Here is a 10,050-nt window from a genome sequence, read left to right as displayed (position 1 = left end):
GGTGCGCGCTGTACCCTTTGACCCCGCCGCCGCTCCCCTGTCCCGCCCTCGCGCCCGGCCCTGCCCACGGAGGCCTGCGAGGGACAAAACACGCCGCGCCTCTCTGCCTGTCCACCAAGTGGATGACTTTCCCAAACGCCTTAAAGGCAACGTATCCTGGCTCTCGGGAGATGAAAGCTTCGCCCCGCCCTCTCCGGGGGGCGTGGCCTCGGAGAGACGTCCCGGCAGTTTGCGGCGGCCCGTTGGGCGGGCGGGCGCCGTGACCTTGGGTGGAGCCTGGTCCCGGGCTGCGGAGCCTAACTTCCCCTCCCCCAGCGACCCTCGGCTTCCCACTGCCCGGCCGCCGGACGGCCACGCGACCCTCAACGTGCGGGGCCTGCGTGACCCCCATATCCTCCTCACCGGGGGAGTGGGGCTGGGGTGCGCCTGGATTATTAAGGAAAGGGTGCAGAGATCAGCCTGGAGCATGGTCGCCCTAGGCGGGGATGAGGCTGCTAGTTGGGGAGAAAGTGTCAGAAACTGACACCAAACTTTGTCCTGAGCCACCACGCCCCCCATGAGCGTCTCACACACACGCGCGCCCCTTCCAGGCTAAAATCCTCACATCCTTATTTTACGATGGAGGAAGCTGAGACCAAGGTCACACAGAGAGCTAGATTAGAGACCAGGCAGTCTAAATCCACTGTAGTTCCATACCATAGTTCCCGTTTTTTCTGTTTAATTGGCTCTGTGCGGACTGGAAGTGACAGTAGAGATTGACACCTGGGTGGGGGTGATCCTGAGGATTGACCTCAGGACCTCAGGCATATGAAACACTCCTGTACTAAACCCCCAGGCCCAGAGGGGACACTGGAACCAAGTCTTGCCAGACAGTTGCTGTAGTCTAGGCTGAGGGTGGAGTCAGTCTCTCCAGCGAAGGCACAGGAAGTCCTTGTGAAGCCATTTGCCAGGATCTAATGGAAACTGAGAATCTTAAACTGCGGAGAGCAGGAGGCTTAGGTAGCTAAGCCTTTGTACAAATTGCAAAGGAAAGTAGACTTTGCCCTTGAGTGCAGTTGGTGAGAAGAGGTGCCAGGGAAAGGAGGAAGCCTTTAAACTGGAAGGGAGGTGAGAAGCAGTAAGACTCATCTTTCAGAGTGAGCCCTCTGGTTGAGTGGGGGAGGGACCAGGTGGACAGGGGAGAAGGATTAGGACCCTTGCCTAACTTCTTAGTGAGACAAATCTCACTATTGGGTGAATACAGAAAGACAGACAGGGGGCTGGGAATATGGCCTAGTGGTAAAGTGCTTGCCTCACATACATGAAGCATTGGGTTCAATTCCCCAGTACCACATATAGAGAAGAAGCCGGAAGTGCCGCTGTAGCTCAAGTGGTAGAGTGCCTTGAGCAAAAAAGAAGGGACAGTGCTCAGGCCCTAAGTCCAAGCCCCAGGACTTGCAAAAAACAAAAACAAAAACAGAAAGACAGCTGGCAGGCAAAGTGATTTGTGAATCTAATGATGAATCAGACTGGAAATCTGTACCTAGTAAAGTCCATCTTGTCTCTTTTGCAAACTTGAGCAAATCACAAATTTCAGGTGCTTTATTCCCCCTGTGTGTACGTGTGTATGTATGTGTGTGTGCTGGTACTGAGGCTTGAACTCAGGGCCTCTGCACTCTCACTTAGCTTTATCTCTGAAGGTTGCTGCTCTACCACTTGAGCCATACCTCCACTTCTGGCTTTTTTCTTTTTTGCCAGTCCTGGGCCTTGAACTCAGGGCCTGAGTACCATCATTGGCTTTTTTTGCTCAAGGCTAACAATCTACCACTTGAGCCACAGCACCACTTCTGGCTTTTTCTATATATGTGGTACTGAGGAATTGAACCCAGGGCTTCATGTATAAGAGCCAAGCACTCTTGCCACTGGGCCATATTCCCAGCCCCTGTTTTTTTTTTTTTTTGTTTGTTTGTTTTCCATAGTTCTGGGGGTTGAACCCAGGGCCTCATGCATACTAGGCAAACACTACCAGCCCAAAGGTGGTCCCTTTATCAGATGAATAGCCTCGAAAGCTATTTTTGTCAGTCATGGGGCTTGAACTCTGGGCCTGGGCGCTGATCCTGAACTCTTCAGCTCAAAGCTAAGTCGCTCTACCACTTGAGCCACAGCCCACTTCCGGTTTTTTGGTGGTTAATTGGAGATAAGAGTCTCAGGGGGGCTGGGACTATGGCCTAGTGGCAAGAGTGCTTGCTTTGTATACATGAAGCCCTGGGTTCAATTCCCCAGCACCACATATACAGAAAATGGCCAGAAGTGGCGCTGTGGTTCAAGTGGCCGAGTGCTAGCCTTGAGCAAAAAGAAGCCAGGGATAGTGCTCAGGCCCTGAGTCCAAGCCCCAGTACTGGCCAAAAAAAAAGAGTCTCAGGGACTTTTCTTCCCGGGCTGCCTTTGAACCTCACTCTCCTGAGTTGCTAGGATTACAGGCATGAGCCACCAGCACCCAGCTTCGAAAGCACTTTGGAAAGTATAAAACACACTTGGAATTCACTCAGTCTTGCAAACATAGATGACAAGAGCTCAGTGCTTCCTACAGGTGAGCCAGGCCTAGTATTCTGAGGGAGAAACTTCAGTCATATTTTGGAAGTGGGATGAACCTAGCAATATCATGTCCAAAACTGCAGAATGAAGGGACTTCTACAGAGATCTGCATGTTTAGGGCAGGCAGTAAAAGACTTCTGGGAAATGTAATATGTGAGGTTTATTAAAGTAGGTAGCCGATAAAGGAGAACAGCACGCGATATTCAGGCAGGAGAGAAAAGTTTATTTCTGAACTGCTCGCCTGTGGCAGAGATGATCCAAAGCAGGAGAGAAGGGGCAACCCTGCCCAGCCCTTCCTTATCTAGGGCAGGGGCAGGGAGGTGTGGCCAAGTGGATTAGGATGAGACCTCAGGGAAGGGGGTGATAACTGCCTCCAGGTATGTCCATTATTCAGGTAACTGGGTGGAGACTTAACCAGGTGAAGGCATCTGCCTGGAGCCCTCCAGACTGAATTTTTAAAATTATGAAGGATTGGGCTGGGAATATGGCCTGGTGGTAAAGTGCTCGCCTCGTATACATGAAGCCCTGGGTTCGATTCCTCAGCACCACATATGTAGAAAAAAGCCGGAAATGGCACTGTGGCTCAAGTGGTAGAGTTCTAGCCTTGCGCAGAAAGAAGCCAGGGACAGTGCTGAGGCCCTGAGTTCAAGCCCCAGGATGGGCAGACACAGAAAGAATGGCTTTGAACATTCACTAGTTTAAATTTTTTTTTTTTTTTTTTTTGGCCGGTCCTGGGGCTTGGACTCAGGGCCTGAGCACTGTCCCTGGCTTCTTTTTGCTCAAGGCTAGCACTCTGCCACTTGAACCACAGCGCCCCCTCTGGCCATTTTCTGTATATGTGGTGCTGGGGATTTGAACCCAGGGCCTCATGTATAGGAGGCAAGCACTCTTGCCACTAGGCCATATCCCCAGCCCACTAGTTTAAATATTTTAAATTTAAAATTTGTGTGTGGGCCAGTCCTAGGTTTTAACTCAGGGCCTGTGCATTGTCCCTGAGCTTTTTCTGCTTAGGCCTAGTGCTCTACCACTTTGAGCCACAGCTCTACTTCCCGTTTTCTGGTGGTTAAATGGAGATTAGAGTCTTAGGGACTTTCCTGCTTGGGCTGGCTTCAAACCTTGATCTTCAAGTCCTCTTGAGTAAGTAGGGTTTACAGACATGAGCCATTGACACCGGGCTCAATTTTGGCTTTTTGGTGGTTAATAGGACTATCTCGCTCAGGCTGGCTTCAAACTATGATCCTGAGGTCTCAGCCCCTTGAGTAGCCAGGATTACAGGTGTGAGCCATCAGCACTGGGCTTTATTTACAATTTTAAATAATAAGTTTCCATAATTCATAATCCTAAACACTACCAGAACTTTTATGCTTTCCTAGAGAACATATAAGTGTGTGTGTGTGTGTGTGTGTGTGTGTGTGTGTATACATATTCTGTCTTGTCTGTACTTTTTCCTTTTTTTTGTCAGTGTGGAACTTGAACTCAGGGCCTGAGCACTGTCCATGAGCTTTTTTGCTCAATGCCAGAACTCTACTTTGAGCCACAGAACCACTTCTGGTTTTCTGGTGGTTAATTGGAGATAAGCGCCTAGCAGATTTTCCTGCCTGGGCAGACTTTCCTGCGATCTTCAGATCTGAGCCTGCTGAGTAGCTAGAATGAAAGATGTGAGCCACCAGTGCAGTACCTGACTCTCTTTTCCCTTTTATTAGATAAATGATGGTATACTTTACATCTCATTCTCTATGCTGATTGTGTGTGTGTGTGTGTGTGTGTGTGTGTGTGTGTGTTGGCACTAAGGCTTGAAATCAGGACCTGTGTACTATCCTGTAGCTTTTTCTTTCAAGGTTGGTACTTTACCACTTGAGCTACAGTTCCACTTGTAGATTTTTGGTAGTTAACTAGAGATAAGAGTCTCATAGACTTTCCTGCCTAGGCTGGCTTTGAACTTAGATTCTCATATAATAACCTCCAGAGTAGTTAAGATTGCAAGCTTGAGCCACTGATACCAGTGGCTCATTCTATTCCTCCCCCTCCCTTTCCCTCTCCCCCCTCCTCCTCCTCCTCTTCCTCTTCCTCCTTTTTCTCCTCCTCCTCTTCCTTTTCCTCCTCCTCCTCCTCCTCTCCTTCTCTTCTCCTCCTCCTCTGTCAATTGTAGAGATTGAACTCAGGGCCTAGGCACTACCCCTGAACGTTTGTGCTTAAGGTTAGCACTTTACCCTTTGAGCGATAGCTCCACCATTACTAATTTTTCTCCTTTTTTCTCCTTCTCCTTTTCTTCCCAACAGGGTCTTACTATGTAACTCAAGCTGGCTTTGAACTTTCAATCCTCCTGTCTCCCCCCCCCTTCTTTATTCTTTGGGTCCGGGTGCTGTCCCTAAGCTCTTTTGCTCAAGGCTAAAGATCTACCACTTTGAACCACAGTTCCACTTCTGGTTTTCTGGTAGTTAATTGGAGATAAGACTCTTATGGACCTTCCTCCCCTGGCTGGCTTTAAACCATCATCCTCAGATCTCAGCTTCCTGAGTAGCTAGGATTAAGGCATGAGCCACTGCCTGGCTCTGCTTCTGCCTTCTAAGTGCTGGGATTATAGGCATGTGCCACCATACCTAGCTTTGATGGTATTTCTTTTTCTGTTGTATGCTTTTAAAAAATATATCATTTTATTGTTATTATTAAAGTGTTGTACAGAGGGGGTTACCATTTCATAAGTCAGGGTAATTTTTTTTTTTTGGCCTTGGACTCAGGGCCTGAGCACTGTCCCTGGTTTCTCTTTGCTCAAGGCTAGCACTCTGCCACTTGAGCCACAGCACCACTTCTGGCCATTTTCTGTATATGTAGTGCTGGGGAATTGAACCCAGGGCTTCATGTATATGAGGCAAGCACTCTTGCCACTAGGCCATATCCCCAGCCCTAATGAGTACTTTTTTTGGACAATCTTGCCCTTTTCTTCACTTCCCCCCCAGTTTCCTCCTCTGCCCACAGATTATATAGTTCATTTTCCACGTAGTGTATACTGAATAGCATAATTACATTAGTTCATCCTTCCTCCTTTGAAAGCAAACATACACCACCACCACCATTGAGGGTACTCATTGTAGGCCAGGACTATACCTTATTGATGCAGGTATCCCTAGCATCTGCCCTGAAGCTTAGGGTGGTACAGATTGCATACTTGTTGGCTGAGTGGATGATAGAGATGTGCTGAGCCAACAGAAGCAGAGTAGTCCTTTTGAGGGCTCCCGAGGGTGCTGAGTGAGAGCTTCGCTGGAGGCCCAGAGCACCACTTTTGATCCTCACCTTCGTTTACAACATCTGGGCCTAACTTACAGGTATTTCCTTTGATAACATCTGGGCCTAACTTACAGGTATTTCCTTTGTGTACTGTGGCCTTGACCTCTGTATCCAGAGTATTTTCATACTTCTTGATTGAGACCCACCAACCTGAGTCCACACAGGTCGAGGCACTTCTTCTAGTCTTCCTCAGGGTCAGCGTCTTTGAATGCCTATTTGGTTATCAGGGGGTTGGTAACCATCCATCTGTGGGCCTGATGACTAATCAGTCCCAGGCGCCTTCGAATCTCTCACTTTATTGTATAACCCCATCCCCTGCTTCCCATTTAGCTCCTCCCGCACCATGTGAAGATACTACCTTAAGTAGAGACCGAGTTTATGCAGGCATAATGAGCCTGCTCAAAGCCTTCTACCTCCCTAATTATTATCCTGATGTAGATACACTTACTCAGCTAGCCATGCCTACTCCCCCTCCTTCCCAAGCTCCCCAGGGAGTTGAGAGGTTCAGCCAAAATCCAAAGTCCTCTGGATTGCAAGAGGCCCCTTCCTTCCTACTGCCCAGGAGAACCCAGGAGAAAGGAAATGTTCCATCTCTGTGCAGAAAAGCTGTCAGGAAGGCAGGATAATGGAAGGGAGAGGCCCTAGGCCTGTTTCTCACCATTTTTTTTTTTTTGGTCGGTCCTGGGGCTTGAACTCAGGCCTGGGCATTGTCCCTGAGCTTCTTTTGGTCAAGGCTAGCACTCTACCAGAGCCACCTCACCACTTCTGGCTTTTTCTGTTGATATGGAACTGAGGAATCGAACCCAGGGCTTCATGCATGAAAGGCAAGCACTCTACCCCTAAGCCACATTCCCAACCCAGTTTTCCCATCCTTCATGAGATGGTTGCAGAGATGATCTCTGAGACTTCTCCAGTGCTGACATTGCACATTTTCACTTCTGACTCCCACTGTGGCTGTGGGCTGGACTCCCCCAAGCAGACACAAAGTCAAGTTCTTTCTCTTCCCTTTCTTTTCCCTCACCCTTTTTTGTTTTTCTCAAATTGTACATGAGACCACAGAGCTTTAGGCAGATATTTATTCAGAGCTGGGCCTTCCCTCCACTAACCTTTTCAGGAGATAAAATACTAGGCACAAGAAGAGGCCTAAGCTGAACTTTCTGGGCTAGCCACAGATCATTGTAAGTCTATCCTGAGCCCTAACCTGAGTCCTGGAAGCTAAAGGAAGGATCTGAATGCAAAAGAATTAGAAGATGGATGTGGTGACGGGTGCCTTGTAGTCCCAGCTGCTTTGGAAACTGGGACAGGAAGATTGCTTGAGCTTGAGTTTGGGGCCAGCGTGGACCCAAGAGAAAGAGGAAAGAGAGAGAGAGAAGCAGACAGAGGGAGAGGGAAAGGGGGAAGGAAAAAATACAAATAATTTGGGCACTGGTGACTCATGCCTGTAATCCTAGGTACTCAGGAGGCTGAGATGTGAGGATTGAGGTTCGAAGCCAACCCAGGAAGAAAAGTTCTAGAGATTTTTTTTTTTTTTTTTTTTTTTGCCAGTCCTGGGGCTTCAACTCAGGTCCTGAGCCTCTTTTCCCAAGGTTAGCACTCTACCACTTGAGCCACAGCACCACTTCTGGCTTTTTTTCTCTCTGTTAATGTGGTGAGGAATTGAACCCAGGGCTTCATGCATGCTAGGCAAGCACTCTACCACTAAGCCACATTCCCAGCCCAGTTCTAGAGATTTTTATCTCCAATTAACCAACAAAAAGCAGAAGTGGAAGTATGCCTCAAGTGGCAGAACACCAGATTTGAGCAAAAACCAAAGATGTGAGGTCCTGAGTTCAAGCCCCAATACCAGCACACACACACACACACACACACACACACACACACACACACACACTGCTGATTACTTAAAAGCAAACATATGGAAAAGGGGAGGAGGCCTACTGACACATATATATGTATATATATAATTTTTATATATATAATGGAAAAGGGAGATATGGGGCTTCAGGCATAGTTTACCAAGTAACTTAATTATCAGACATCTCTATGTCTCCTAGTCCCCTCATTCTCTGGCAGCCCTACCCCATGGTGTGGTCAGCTCCTACCTAATGATCTTCTGGACCTTCTAGATAGCCATTTGAGTTGCCCAAGAGTTTGTCCTTGTTAATATGCCTGTTTTGTTCTCTTCTACAGCCCTAGCACCTAACATGGAACGTTGAATGAATGGTCCTATGAGTGACTATGGTGGACTCTCAAGTCTTATGATTGAGTCTTCCTATTTTCAGCCCATTCAGTGTGACTTTCCTTATCTGGGTCATATGAATGGAGTCAGTTCCCTCCCAAATAAGTGGACTGAGATCTGACACTGTTGGTTCACACCTAAAAGCCTAGCTACTCAGGAGGCGGAAATCAAAAGAATCACAGTTCCAAGGCAGACTGGGCAGAAAAGTTCATGAGGTCTATCTCCAAAATAGCTGCTAAAAAGCTGGTTACACTGGGTGCCAGTTCCTCATGCCTATAATCCTAGCTACTCAGGAAGCTGAGATCTGAGGATCGTGGTTTGAAGCCAGCCCTGGCAGAAAAGTCCATGTGAGACTCTTATCTTCAATTATCTAGTCAAAAACTGAAAGTGGACCAGTGGCTCAAAGTGGTAGAGCACTAGCCTTGAGCAAAAGAGCTCCAGGACAGTGCGGAGGCCCTGAGTTCAAGGCCCTCGACAAAAAACAAACAAGAAAGCTACTCATAGCCAGCAAAAATCTGGCTGGAAGCATGGCTCAAATGGTAGAATATCAACTGAACAAGTAAGCTGAGAAAGTGAAAGGAAACCCTAAATTCAAAAAAGACTGAGACACCAGGCACCAGTGGTGCCTACTGTAATATGGAGGTCAGATCTGGCCAGCGCCATCATGGGCTCTTGAGGGGTGTCAGATTGACTCCATCTCAGATTAGTTAAAGAGAGCAGAAGCCGACACCATCTTCATTAAGGTCTCCCCAACCCTATCCAGGGAAGTTCCTCTTCACTGTTATAAGATTATGTAAACTGCTCGACCACCTGAGTTGTGGAACATTCAAGGTTAAACCTGTGCCCTCCCATAAGTAGGTGTATTGCCTGCATCATGTGAGCCCTGCCAAATCCGTGTGCCGAGTCTAACAAAAATGATAGGTTGGTTCAAACAGTTGCTATGAGATTGTAACTCCATTGACCACCTGCGTGTGACCTGGCATGCTCTATAAGTGTTGTAACTTCACTGGCCACCTGCGTGTGGCAGGCTTGACCATGTGGTATTTGCCCACCATTACCTTGTTTGTTTTTTTTTGTCTTTTATAGTTTTGTGATTTTTTTTTCCGGAACCGGGGACCAAACCCGGGGCCTCCACTCGCCAGGCGGGCGCTCTTCCGTTGAGCCAGATCCCCAGTCCCCCTTGTGGTATTTGCCTTTATAATCCAACCCCGGAGTGTGGCCCAGGTGCTGAGTCCCAAGTCTGGGCTACAGCCCTGGCCGGCCAGCCTGCTTTTTATGGTCATGGTCCCAGCTCCTGAGTCTGGGCCGTGACCCTGGCCAGTCAGTTCGCTTTTTACTTCCCCAATAAATCCATCTTTTTCCTTGAGACTGTTTCTGAGTGGTGGACTCTTGGAGGGATGGGGGATATCCCCCCTTGAGACCCATTACATTGTGGTCCCCTTCTTGGAGGGACCCCATTACACCTACCTGCAATCCTAACAGATCTAAGGATGGCGGTTCAAAACCAGCTTAAGCAAGAAAGTCTGTGAGACTCTTATCTCCAACTAACCACCAAGAAAAAGCTGGAAGTGGAGCTGTTTTATTTGTTTTGGTAGCCAGTCCTGGGGCGTGGACTCAGGGCCTGAGCACTGTCCCTGGTTTCTTTTTGCTCAAGGCTAGCACTCTACCTCTTGAGCCACAGCTCCACTTCCGGCTTTTTTCTATATATGTGGTGCTGAGGAATCAAACCCAGGGCTTCATGTATACAAGGCAAGCACTTTACCACTAGGCCATATTCCCAGCCCCTGGAAGTGGAGTTGTGGCTCAAGTGGTAAATGCTACTAGCCTTGAGCTAAAAAGATCAAGGACAGTGCCCAGGCCATGAGTTGAAAGACCAAGACTGGCATGAAAAAAAAAAAAAAAAAAAAAAACAAGATAAAAAGACTGAGAAGACAGTTTCTAAAAAGGAATAG

This window comes from Perognathus longimembris, chromosome 17 (genome assembly GCF_023159225.1).
Source record: "Perognathus longimembris pacificus isolate PPM17 chromosome 17, ASM2315922v1, whole genome shotgun sequence".
In the NCBI taxonomy this organism is placed as follows: Eukaryota; Metazoa; Chordata; class Mammalia; order Rodentia; family Heteromyidae; genus Perognathus; species Perognathus longimembris.
The sequence above is the reverse complement of the archived record's forward strand: the minus strand, read 5'-3'. Positions refer to the sequence as shown.